The sequence below is a fragment of the Triticum urartu genome, chromosome 7A, assembly GCF_056163025.1.
Source record: "Triticum urartu cultivar PI428250 chromosome 7A, HENAU_Tu73, whole genome shotgun sequence".
In the NCBI taxonomy this organism is placed as follows: Eukaryota; Viridiplantae; Streptophyta; class Magnoliopsida; order Poales; family Poaceae; genus Triticum; species Triticum urartu.
Window position 1 is genome coordinate 729,731,063 of NC_141879.1, and position 14,082 is coordinate 729,745,144.

A 14,082-nucleotide genomic window follows, 5' to 3' on the forward strand; every position below is an offset into this window, starting at 1 on the left:
CGCGGGGGCAATCAGACCCATGTCCGTTTTGAGTCCGCTTTCGACCCACAGCACGCGGACGGCGGGACACGCACCCTTGTCCTCCCCTTGCCCTCCCGTCAAAGACACACCCGCCCACTTACCGTCCAATCCGCCCAAAACCCTTCCGCGCTACCTCTTGCTTCCCTCCTCCATGGTCGGCCACGCACCCCGCGGTGAAGAAGACGTGTCCCAAGAAGCCACGGTCGGAGCTCATGCCGGCGGAGCTCGCCAAGCTCGATGCCAAATCGACCAAGAGGAGGAACCAGCGGACAAAGGTGCTGGAGAAGAAAGCCGCTGCCGACTACACCGTCGAGGTGGCCGTGCTGCATGCGGTGCAGCACCAGGCCGACGTCGATGACAAGGAGTCCATCGTTGCCAAGGCGCACACCCTCCTCATGTTAGGGTTGTGCTGACCCCTGCCGACCATTCTCTCGGTCATCGCCAAGGCGCACGCCGTCCTCATGTTAGGGTTGTGCCGGCCCTGCCGGCCATTCTCCCGGCCGCTGCCATGGCCACAACTAGCATAGGCTCGTCGGCCAATCATCCTCCGCAATACCAGTCCCTGAGCTCGTCCATCACACCGGAGACGCCCGGGTATCATGCGCCGCCGCTGCATAGCCATGGCAAGACATGGTTATCCACGTCGCCGGACGGCAGCGTGGTCGCGCTAGCCATGCCTGCAGTTGTCATCGACCTTAACATGATGACGGGGTACAGTGGTGCCGGCCAGGCGTCCGACGAGATGCAAAGGAAGCAACCTCGATCGAATCCTACGGCCAACATGGCTGACGCCCGCAAGGTGTTTGATGAAATGCCATTGCCGACTCCCGTCACGTTCATGGAGAATGTCATCTTCAAGGCCGTGGTGAGGCCTTCCAAGTCAATGACCAAGGCCAAGCTCGAGGTCGAGGCCACCAATCCCGACACCAAAGCAAAAGAGGCGACACTCGTGATTATGAGTGTTGATAAGAACAACATGTCGCCGGAGAGGAAGGACTGGTTCACGAACGACAGCAGGAGATGTTCGCCCGAGACGGCCTGAACTAGGTGAGATCTCGGCCATGGACTATGGCCGTTCATTTTGAAGGCTGGCTAGTATGCTGGCCGCTGGCTTTGTTGACGACGCCAAAAACTTGTTCATTTGAAAGCTGACTTGTGTGCTGGCTGCTGGCTATGTTGTCTGTGTAAAAAAAATGATCATTTTGAAGGTTGGCTAGTGTGCCGGCCTCTGGTTTTGTTCCGGCGTAAAACCGGGGGTGACAATTTTGTAGGCCGTTGGTTTTGTTGCCGGCCGGCATGAACCGCGTTCGACGCATGGCCAGTGCAACCACAAATTCGAGCAGACGCCGCCTCATTACCACCTCAAACGGATGAAATTCGGATAAAACAAACGTCCATTTGATGTCATGCCTTGGAGTTGCCTCGGGCTTGTGTGGAATAGGGCAGCGGCCAAACAAAGTCCAGTGTCCTAGTCATAGCCTGGTGCGGTGCCCTGCCGGAGGATTCTGGTCTGGTACTTGGTGTTCTGGTGGAGCATATTTGTTGCTGTGTTTGAACCGGAACCTGTTGTTGTTTCTTGCTCCGTAGGCATCTCATCATTGAACTGGACTTCCTTTCCGGCTGATTGATTTGATATTTTGATTCGAGACAAAAGTGCAGTTGTCATGCTATTTCCCGTGTGTGCGACGTGTAAAGGATTTTGGTGGGGAAGAAAAGGGAGATTCCAGCCTTGTGCCCCTGGGCTGTAGGGGTAGAGTAGTGATGTAACGGCTGTGTTGTCGTTCGGATTTTCGGTCGCATGCATCTTCGAACGGGACGGTAAAACTAACATTGCAGTTCTTTCTTGGGTCATTGGGCACGATTGTGTTCTAGCTAGAACAAGGAAAGAGAGAAGTTTCCACACACACACACACAGAGAGCGAGAGAGAGAGAGAGAGAGAGAGAGAGAGAGAGAGAGAGAGAGAGAGAGAGAGTAGTTCGTGTCGTTTTGGATTTGCAGCAACAGACTAACAAGTAACAACGCGTCTTGTAAAACTTTGTAATTCTTTCACATGCATCTTTTGATACTAGGATTAAGTTTGCTCCACGAGTGCATGTGCTCAATCATGTATCTTCATTTCTCCCGAGGGAGTCGTCTCCATATTTTGACTGAAAAGTTACACAACCCACGTAGCAAAATAAAACGCATTCTCCTGGCTGGCTAGTGGCTAGCCTGTCTAGCGACCTCTATTACTCGCCTAAGGGGAGAGAAATTCCCAAGGCATTATATTGTAAGGTCGAGAAAAGGCTCTGAACGCCGGCTTGCACAGCGCAAGTATACGCAACAAACATACTGGCTTACACAACACAAGTATACACAGCGAGAGACTTTTTTTGTGAGAACCAGAATTTAAACTCTGCTTGGTAGCCTCACTCCAGAAGGTCTCTACCACCGTGCTAGATGCACGTTCTCAATGTCTAGTGACCTCTAGCTACGGGTGAAATGGTTGCCACCGGGGGGTGTTACATATGCATGCACATATGTTTGGTCTACTATATGTCACGGGTTGGCAGGCCGTGTAGTGTGTATACAGTAAATCGTAGTGTAACGATGACAGTGCGGTGACTTGTTTCTTTGCTTTGTTGTGCTTCGCTTGTTTTTTGTCAGTTTCGTGGGGGCCAAAAATGGCGGTTGATGTGCTTCATTCATTGGCCCTGTTTGGATACTCCAACTCAGTTAGAGGTTAGAGTTAGATTCTAATCCTGAACTAAGAGGGTGCTTGGATCCAAGGGACTTATTTTAGTCTGATCAAAAATAGTCTTTTTAAAAGGCTAATGTTTTAAGCACCCCTGACTAAAGAGGGGCTAAAACTAGTTTTGAGACTAATTGTTTTTAGTCAGGGGTACCCTTACTAAAATGTGGATTAGTCCTCTCTCTCTCCTCATTTAACTCCTCTCCTTTAACACAGCCGAGTTCTGGATTGGAGGGTTTGAAGGATAATAAATACTCATTATCTTGATTTTAGTCTCTTTAGTATTTGAATTCAAGCATGGGTGAGGCTAGCAAGTTTTAGTCCCACTACTTTTAGTCATGAGACTAAAATGTATCCAAGCACCCTCTAACTGTAACCAAATAGATGTTTGGATGACAGGGTTAGATTAACAATAAATGCACTTTCTCAATCATTTGACTCCGTTAGACCCTCTTTCCTGCCGGATTTGGTGTGGCCGGCTCTTATGTGGCCTCCTCCCGCTCACAATTGACATAAACAAATGATCTTTACAAATCAAGGGTCCAAAACATGATAAATTTTATTTTGTCCATACAAATGAAATGTCCCACTTAAACATACAAGTCGTCAATCAAGCTTCACAACAAAAATTATACTCCATGAAACAAAGCATGAGCTAGCTCATCACGGAAGGCATTCATGTTGATATCTTCAACAAGAGGTCCATCATTTGGCCATGCGGATGCAGAAGAACTAGTCATTGGGTTATAATTTTTATCCGCATCACAGGCATCAAATTCCATATCCGCAATTCTGCTCTCTCGAACTAGGCATTGGGTTATAATTTTCACAAGAACATCTGCAACAAGAGAGGAGGCTGAACAGGGTGTTCTGATCCAGTTACTGTTGGTTCATTAGCTTCACACTTTAATTCAGTTAATGTTTTTTTTGCGGGAGATTCAGTTAATGTTCTTCACGTTCAACTCTCTCTCCCTCTCTCTCTCTCTCTCTCTCTCTTATAAAATGCATCAATGGTTTTCTTTTAACCATCACTGCCCGTTCTGTTAACAAAAAATAGTACAAAATCTAGCTATTAACTAATCAAAAGTTCTGCCAACAAATTAGGATGCAAGAATCTAGAACAGCAAAAAAATTCCTACGGGGAGAAGGAGGTCCGACTACTCTTGCTGACTTGCTCATGCATGCACCAGCCACATGCACCAGCCATTGCTCTTGATCATGCATGCACCAGCCACATGCACACAGCCGCCGCCTAGTCCTCAATCCACTCACGCCACCCAAGCCCCAGTTGCCGGCTCCGACGGATCCAGCCGCCCCGCCGGCTCAAATCCCGGCCACGAGCTTTGCTACACATACACATCTCCAGGACCGGGTTTGGCCGTGCATGTGCCCTAGCTAGCTCGAACCGGACATGAAAGTATGAAACGTTCTTGTTAAGGCCAACTCCACTGCGCGATCCCGAATGGACGTCCTTTTTGTCCGGATTCTGTCTGTTTGGGTAGGGATTTGAGGTCGTGTCCGGACGTGTCCTGAGATACGGTGGCCGTGCGCCCAGCGCGCGGCTGCATCCATTTGCCCCATCCTGTCCGCGTCTATTTAAAAAACCAAAAGCAGCGTTTCAAATGCCAAGCCCTAGTTCAGGCCAGCGGCCTCGGTTCATCATGTCGGCAACAGAGCCAGCGGCCTACACATCCATCGCCAGCATCAGCCAGCGGCCGGCAACACAGCCAGCCTCCAAAATGAATAATTGTCCTCGCCGGCAACACAGCCAGCGGCCGGCAACACAGCCGGCCACCAAAATGATTTTTTTCTCGCCGGCACACTGCCAGCGGCCCAGCGGGCGGGCGGCACCCATGCCAGCCTCCAAAAAAGAACGGCCACGCCGATCGGACGACCTAGTTCAGGCCTTCGGTGTCGAGGATCTCCTTCTACCTGGCTTCGAACCAGGCCCTCGTCTTCTCGCTCATCTTCGACAAGTCCACGCTCATGATCGCAAGGGCCACCTCCTTCTCTTTGGTGGCGGCATTGGTGGCCTCGATGTTGAGCTGCCTCTGCCTGGCCTTGATGTTGTCGGCCTCGATGTCGAGCTGCCTTTGCCGGGCCGCCTCCTCCATGTCGAGCTGCCTTTGCCGGGCCGCCTCCTCCATGTCGATCTTCCTCCTCTCGGCCGCCTCCTCCATCTCAAGCTTCTTTCTTTGGAGGTCTAGGTATTGCTTCATTTGCTCATCCTTGCTTTGCCGCTTCTTCTCGTCCCTCACATCCTTTTGGGACATCATGCCATGCAAAGTGTCATGCAATGCCATCGATGAGGCATCACGTATGTCATCAACCTTGGAATTGGTCTTGCCCCTCGGCCTCTTCAACGCCTCGCCATCTCCACCTCCGGCAAACTTGGCCGTCTTCAGTCCTCTCTTCCTTTGTAGTTCACGGCATTGGTCCTTGAACTTAGGGCATTGGTCCCGGTCCAACAATGTGTAAGAGTGAATGGCTTGTCATTGTGCTGGGCCTTGAATGCCACCAAAGATTGAAATTCCTACACCACATGATGAACAACAAGTGAACATGCAAACATATACACGGCCGAAGTCTCATGGCCGTAGCAAGGAAAGGGCTAGGAAGAGGAGAGCATACCATGTCCCCAACGCCGAGACCACTCACGGGCCGTGCTTCAACGCTCTCAAATGCGGCTCAATACTTGTTGCACTCTTGTTGGATGAACAACCATCTCTTTTGAATCGAGCCGATGCCACGGTTGCTTGTAAATTGGTAGGGCTCAAACATCTTCCTTTCATGGAATGTTTTGTGGACTCTCGTCCAAAAAACAATGCCCTTTTGTTGCGCGCCGGTCCTCGGATCTTGGCTAATCTCCATCCAAGCTTGGCAAATCAACTTGTCCTCATCTTGTGTATATGCCCGTGCGAATGCTCTTCCTCTTCTTTTGTGCTTCCGCTCTTTGGGTGAGCTCGTCGATGAACAATGGCTCGCCACTAATATCAATGTCATTGCCTTCTTCTTCATCACCATCACCTTCGACATAGATGTCATCGTCTTCATGCCACGAGTCACCATGGTCGTAGTCAGCACGGTTGTCGGCCTCTTTATCGGGCATGTACTGGGCGCGGCCATCCTGACTTTGGGTCTCCTCAGGGTCATAGGCACGGCCATGCCCACCCTCGAAGATCACGTCCTCCATGTACTGGTTGTAGAAGGGGTCATCGACCGTTGGCGTTGGTGTTGGCATTCCGTCAAACAAGATGAGGGGGTGGCATGGTGCTCGTGAACGGTGCCCGTGCTTGCTTTCTTTGCATCTCGACGAACGCCCGGCCGCCGCCGCTGGACCCAGGCATGACGTTGAGGTCGATGATGACCGCGGGACGCGGTATGGACGGCGCGAACAAGCCCACGTCTGGCGACCCCACGAAACAGGTCTGGCCGTCGTGCCTTGGCGGAGGAAAGCCGGGCGACATGGGCGCGGTCCGCGACTGGCAGTGCGGAGGCCGGGCGACCGACGAGCCTGTGTTCGCGGGGCCGGCGGCCACTGCAGGGAACCCAGCCGGACGTCCCACGCCAAGCATGAGGATGGCGTGCGCTTTGTTGATGAGTGTCGGTGTCAAAACCGGCGGATCTCGGGTAGGGGGTCCCGAACTGTGCGTCTAGGCCGGATGGTAACAGGAGGCAAGGAACACGATGTTTTACCCAGGTTCGGGCCCTCTTGATGGAGGTAAAACCCTACGTCCTGCTTGATTAATATTGATGATATGGGTAGTACAAGAGTAGATCTACCACGAGATCAAGGAGGCTAAACCCTAGAAGCTAGCCTATGGTATGATTGTTGTATGATGAAGTTGTCCTACGGACTAAAACCCTCCGGTTTATATAGACACCGGAGAGTGTTAGGGTTACACAAAGTCGGTTACAATGGTAGGAGATCTTGAATATCCGCATCGCCAAGCTTGCCTTCCACGCCAAGGAAAGTCCCATCCGGACATGGGACGAAGTCTTCAATCTTGTATCTTCATAGTCCTGGAGTCCGGCTACCCGAACACCCCCTAATCTAGGACTCCCTCAGTAGCCCCTGAACCAGGCTTTAATGACGACGAGTCCGGCGCGTAGATTGTCTTCGTCATTGCAAGGCGGGTTCCTCCTCCAAATTCTTCATAAAAGTTTGTAAACACCAAGAGTAGTGTCCGGCTCTGCAAAATAAGTTTCCACGTATTGCCATAGAGAGAATAATATTAACACAAATCTAATCTGCTGACGTATTCCGCAGCATGACATCACACTACGGCCAAGCCTTTATTCAAATCGTTTTCACTTTTCCACCTCAGCATGTTTTGCGAGGCGGTTTCCTTGGCACGTCTTGTCAAAGCAGAGATCATGTCCCCCATTTACGGGATTCTCATCAATACGGACGTGGGTAACCCAACCGCGCCATTTATCATGGCGCTTGGGAGGCAAGCGAGTTTTACTAGGCTGGTGGGGACGCATAGTCGCATCCGCTCATATAAGGGGATAAGGATCCACCTTTTTACCTACGCCTTCTTCCTCCTTTGCCTATCCATCTTCTGCGCACCCGAGCTCCAGTGCCCAAGCCCGCACTTCCTACCTCAACCTTCTCCAACAATGTCCAGAGCGGGAGGCAAGTGGATGGTCTCCTCCGTCACGGAGGGCCATGTCAAAAGGCTAAGGAAGGCCGGATACCTGTCCAAAGACATCGCGCACCGGCTTCCTGAGGAGGGGCATCTTCTCCCCACTCCAAGGCCCCATGAGAGGGTAGTATTTCTTCCCCACTTCCTCTGCGGACTGGGTTTTCCTCTCCACCAATTTGTCCGCGGGTTCATGTTCTACTATGGCCTAGATTTCCACGATCTGGCCCCGAACTTCATCCTCAATATCTCGGCGTTTATCGTCGTGTGCGAGGCTTTCCTCTGCATCCGCCCCCATTTCGGCCTCTGGCTCAAGACCTTCAACGTCAAGCCAAAGGTGGTGCGCGGCAACCAGGCGGAGTGCGGAGGTGCCATGGCGGGAAAAATAGCCAACGTCCTATGGCTCGAGGGCTCCTTTGTGGAGACCTTGAAGGGGTGGCAGTCAGGGTGGTTTTACATCACCGAGCCACGCGATCCGAAGTGGATCGCAGCTCCTGAATTCCGATCCGGACCCCCTATGCGGCTCACGTCCTGGAAGGAGACGGGCTTGTCGTGGGGCGACGAAGAAGAGGTGACCGGACTACAAAAATGCATCCAGTCCCTGGTGAACAAGCAACTCAAGCTTGTCAACGTAGTCCAGGTCATGCTCGTCCGCCGGATCCTTCCGTGTCAAGAACGGGACTTCAATTTGTGGGAGTTCAACCCGGTGCAGCACCGAACTCTGAGCAGGCTCTTCGACACGACGCACGAAGATGTCTGGAAGGGGCTAACCAAAGGCGCCAAGGCTCCCACATCCGCCTCCGAAGACCGTGGATTCAGCTCGCAACGTCCTGCTGGCGAGGTAAAATATTTTCATCTTTTACATGATGTTAAGTTTTCTTCATAGTTTGACTCTATGCGGGATCTAAACTCCCTCACCTTTGACAGGATTGGCAGGCGAAGTCCGGACTGATTAACTGTCCGACTCCCTTGCCCGAAGACCCAGGCCCTGCTCTCCTAGTGAAGCTGCTGGTTCCGGCACCTTATGTGGTGCCGGAGAAGAAGGCCAAGAAGAAGATGGCCACGGGGACTCGAAAGAGTTCCCAGCATATGGTGGTGTCGGACTCGTCATCCGATGAGTCCGAGACGCACTCCTCCCGTGAAGACGAGGAGGAGGAAGAAGAGGCCTCTCCCCCTCTAGCGGGGGGAGGAAAGAAGAGGAAGGCCGCCCTAGTAGGGTAGGCCGAAGGGTCCAAGAAGAGGAAATCCCCTCCGCCGGACTACGCCCCCGACGCCGACGAGGACGAAGAGGAGTGGCCGGACAGGGCCAAGCGTCCGGCGAAATCGTATGTGTTCGGATACCAGAGTAACTCATGATATTCCTTTTGTTGCACAGCTTTCCCTAATGTCGAATATAATCATGCAGCCCGCCCAAGGACGGGCTCGACGAGTCGTCGAGCGGCTCCCTGGATTCATCGGACGTGAATTCAGTTCCGCCCGCTGCCTCCCCCTGTGCTACGGATGACGCCGAAGTGGCGTCGCGACAAGCTCCGGGGCAAGAGGAGGTGGTCCAGGAGGAGCCGCGAGGCGACCTCCCGGACTCCAGGAGTAAAGGGGACAAGACCCCCCAGGGCTCCGAGTCCGGCTTTAAGCTGGACACCGCGCTGAAATCATCAACGATTCTGGACCGCGGCAGGCGAACTCCAGCCAAGAGGAGCAAGCCTATTGAGCCGGCGTCCTTCGTCCAACCGGAGGCGCCGGACAATCTGCTGGAGGTGCTAACGGGCGCCTCCATCGACGAGGAGCACCGTACCATCATGAGTACGGTGGTCCAGAAGGTTTGGTCCGCCAAAAGCGGACTGACTGAAGCTTGTGCTAGCCTTCTAACAGGCTTCGAGGTAAGTAAAAATATGTAAAAATATTACCGCATAGACAGTAGCCCCTGATGCTCTGTTTGGCATTCGGAAAGAAAAGCCGAATAGAAGATCTATATCGCAGGAGTCTAACTAAAAAGGAGTCAATATACGTATGCAGGCTTCGCTGCTGGCCACCGCCGCACTGACTGCGGAGGTGGGTGCCCTGAAGCAGGGCCTCGAGCGGACCGAGCAAGAGCTCGGCCTTGCCAAACGGCAGCTCGAGGAGAAAGAAGGTAAGAGATACCTTATAGAAAAAATGCCTATAAGAAGACGCAATTGCAAAAAATGACAGGAGTATACCGCTTATTGTAGGGGCCACAACTGAGGTGGCGACCCTCAAGCAGGCGCTGTCCAAGGCCAAGAAGAGAGCGGCCACGGAGCGCACCGAGCGGGAGAAATTTGAGGCGCAGGTCGGCGAGGTGCAGCAAGAGCTTCAGGCTCTCATGAAAAAACATGAGAGTTTTGAGCTCGACTCGAAGACGCGAGCGTCCGAGCTTGCTGCGGCCCTTAAAACTGCCAAATCTGCCAAGGCCGAAGCCTAGAAGGCCCTCCAGGAATTGGATGCGGTGAAAAAGATAGCGGCGGGTAAGGCATTGTCTATGCAAAGCAGACATATAAAAGTAAACTACTTGTTACTTACCCGAATCTGGAGCTCTCCAGGGGCATTCGCAGATCTTCCCCGCAGCGTATCCGATGCCGCCGCATTCTACCGAGCCGAGGAAGGCAGCTCGACGGAGAAGGTGTTCTGGTCTCAGTACGCTGAGACCGGACACCCTGTGCCCTTGAGCGACCAGCTGAAGCAGCTGGTCGAGCTCCACAAGGCGGCCGAACAGGCGCTGAAGGGCTTCATAGTTCGGCTGTGGCCTGGAGAGGCCCTGCATGGGAGCTACTTCGGACTGGTGCGGCGGCTGGTGGAGGCTTTTCCAAGGCTCGAGGTCATCAAGCGCTCCGTCTGCATCGAAGGTGCCCGTAGGGCCCTTGCCCGTGCAAAGGTGCACTGGGGTAAGATGAACGGTGAGAAGCTTGTGAGGGACGGGCCGCCGCCGGGGAAGGAGCATCGCAAGCCCGAGAACTATTACAAGGATGTTCTGGCCAGTGCCCGCCTTATGGCGGATGAATGCACCAAGGATGTAATTTTTGAATGAACTCGCTCGTGTTATCCTGTGCGCTGAAAACTTGTTCATATGCGCTAAGCAATGCTTGAATTTAAAATATTACTTTTTGTGCGACCGTTTATCAAAAAATTGAGAGATGGCCAGTCGTCGGCTTCTGCCCCCATGCCACTAGTGTTGGGGTGTTCGGGATAAACCTGAGCGCTCTTTTTCCCATGATTGGGTCCGTCGAGGGAGGCGCTCAGCACAACGAACAAGGCAATCAGACTCTAATGCTTGAACACTCTCACTTAGCCATAGAACTCTATAATTTTAAATTTCGGTGAAGCCCCTAGTATTCGGAAGACCGAGTTCGGGGCGCTATCCACGCCTTGGCCGGATAAATCCGGTTCCTCGCTCGAAGCGGCATAAGTCTTTAAGGACTCGAAAAACCTCTCGAACAGCGACCGGTCTCTCGCCTCATCATGACAGTCACTTTTAGCTTTCTCTACTGAGGTGCTCAACCCAGCTCAACTGGGGCACAATCGCAGTAGTTCTCCTAGTGCTACCTTAGCCGATATAGCGGAACGTAAGGCACCAAAACATAGGAGCCGGGCAAACCCAACTATTGACCCAAATCATGATTCGGGGCCGATGCATATAGTGCTATAAGTTCGGGGTGCCGCACTTGTGAAAGTGTACAGACTTCTCACGCCATATTGATGAGTACTGAAGCCCCTGGCGTATTTTTGCCGTACCACAGTGTACGGATGCAATATGTTATTGATAAACATATATATAAAAAGAGGATAATGCAAAAAATAGACAAAAAGCTATGCATTGTTTATAGAAAGGCTGCTATGAAAGCGGAACGATACAAATAGTGCGATAAGCAAAAGAAATTGGACCATTTAACATGTCCTGGCCAGGGGCAGGCCGCGGAATTGTATTAAAAACAGGTATGCTGCTCGCAATAGAGACCACCTGGGAGTTCCATAATGCGGCGTGGCTTGTCTGCTTTCCTGGATCTTGCATCGTTTGTGCGGCAGTTGAATTGCCGAACGGGTCATCCGAAGTATGGAGTCCTGAGAGTAAGAAAAAAAAACAAAAAAAGGAATCCGGCAGCCCCTGGTGCAGTTTAAGCCGTATTTCGGGCGTGCCGTGATAGTGCCCCTTCCCCTGTGCCCATGGTATTTCAAGAGCGTAGTTATGTACGCGAAGCACTGGTTTCACTATATCGCGAGGGCTAGGGTTGGGGCCGCATTGCTACGCTAGCTCAGAACGTGCCAGGCGGTCTTGTTGTAGGGTACTCCGGGCGTGCTTGACAGTGTCCGGCTTTTTGAAGGCCGAACTGGAGAACTGCCTAGAGAGGCTGCTTTGTACTTCTGCTGCGAGCGCTGCCGTGTGCTCCTTCGTTCGGAGGGAGCGTTCAGTGTTCCCATTGACCATGATTACTCCTCTAGGGCCTGGCATCTTGAGCTTGAGGTATGCATAGTGCGGTACCGCGTTGAATTTTGCGAATGCGGTTCGCCCGAGCAGTGCGTGATAGCCACTACAGAACGGGACTATGTCGAAGATTAACTCCTCGCTTCGGAAGTTATCCGGAGATCCGAAGACCACTTCCAGTGTGACTGAGCCTGTACAGTTGGCTTCTACACCTGGTATGACGCCTTTAAAGGTCGTTTTGGTGGGCTTGATCCTCGAGGGATCTATGCCCATTTTTCGCACTGTATCCTGGTAAAGCAGGTTCAGGCTGCTGCCGCCGTCCATGAGGACTCTTGTGAGATGAAATCCTTCAATGATTGGGTCTAGAACCATGTGGCGAAGCCGCCGTGACGGATGCTAGTGGGGTGGTCCCTTCGGTCAAAGGTGATCGGGCAGGAGGACCATGGGTTGAACTTTGGGGCGACTGGCTCCATCGCATATACGTCCCGTAACGCACGCTTCCGCTCCCTCTTGGGGATGTGGGTTGCGTATATCATGTTCACCGTCCGCACTTGCGGGGGAAATCCCTTCTGTCCACCGTTGTTTGGCGGCCAGGGCTCCTCCTCGTTGTCGCTATACAGCCCCTTGTCTTTGTTTTTGGCTCTTAACTTGCCTTCCTGCTTGAACACCCAACAATCCCTATTGGTGTGATTGGCTGGCTTTTCGGGGGTGCCATGTATCTGGCACAAGCGGTCGAGTATTCTGTCCAAACTGGACGGGCCCTGAGTATTTCTTTTGAATGGCTTTTTCCGTTGACCGGATTTGTAGCCTCGGAATCCGGCATTAACTACCGTATTCTCGTTGTGTCGCTGTTAACGCCACGCTTTTGTTTGTTCCGACGCGACCTGTCGCTTTTGTCCTTGGTATTCGAATTACCAGGGTTCTTGGTTAAATTGTTGCTGCGAGCTAGCCAGCTGTCTTCTCCCGCGCAAAAGCGGGTCATGAGTGTCGTGAGGGCTGCCATAGATTTCGGCTTTTCCTGTCCCAGGTGTCGGGCAAGCCACTCGTCACGGATATTATGCTTGAAGGCCGCTAGGGCCTCTGCGTCCGGACAGTCGACTATCTAGTTTTTCTTTGTTAGGAACCGTGTCCTGAATTGCCTGGCCGATTCCTCTGGCTGCAGAATTATGTGGCTTAGGTCATCGGCGTCCGGTGGTCGCATATAAGTGCGCTGGAAGTTGTCAAGGAATGCAGCTTCCAGGTCCTCCCAAGAACCGACTGAGTCTGCTGGCAAGCTGTTAAGCCAATGCCGGGCCGGTCCCTTAAGTTTGAGTGGGAGGTATTTGATGGCGTGTAGATCATCACTGCGGGCCATGTGGATATGAAGGAGATAATCCTCGATCCATACCGCAGGATCTGTTGTGCCATCGTACGATTTGATGTTTACGGGTTTGAAGCCCTCAGGGATTTTATGATCCATTACTTCTGTGAAGCATAGTGGGTGTGCGGCGCCTCTGTATTGGGCTATATCACGACGCAGCTCGAAGGAGCTTTGTCTGTTGAGTTCGGCCCGGCCGGATTTATTGCATCGGGAGTGACGATCACCGTCACGTGCCGTGGGGCGCCTGCGCGATCCGTAGATCGATCTGGTTTGCCTTGCCTTGTCCTCCAGTATGTCGCGCAGGTCAGACGCATTTTCCCGTGCCTTAGTATGCTTGACGCAGCGTCGGGGCATGGCTTGAGTGGAGGGCCAAGACGCCTCTCTGTCGCGGCCACGAGGTGGCCGGTCGGCCATGTCATGCGCTGGTGATGTAGGTGCTTCCTCCTCTAGTCGGGGTAGCAGCCTGCGCTTTGGGTAACTCTTGGAGGGGCGTTCGAGTTCATAATCTTCGGCCGCAAGGACTTCAGTCCATCTGTTAGCTAGCAAATCCTGATCAGCTCTAAGCTGTTGCTACTTTTTCTTGAGGCTGCTTGCCGTGGCCATAAGCCTGCGTTTAAAACGCTCTTGTTCGGCGGGATCCTCTGGCATGACAGACTCGTCATCGTCGAGGCTTGCCTCGTCTTCGGAGGGAGGCGTATAATTATCGTCCTCAACCTCTTGGTCCGCCGCCCTCTCGTGAGGGCTGGCTTCTCTGTCCTCCTGTGCTGAATCTTGCTGGAGGGGGTGTTCTTCGGCGCTATCCGGAGTAGTATTATCTCCCATGCCGGAATCACCGTTTTTGCTTAGGCGGGATTTAGAGAGGCGCCGCTGACGCCGGTGCTTGGGCTGTTT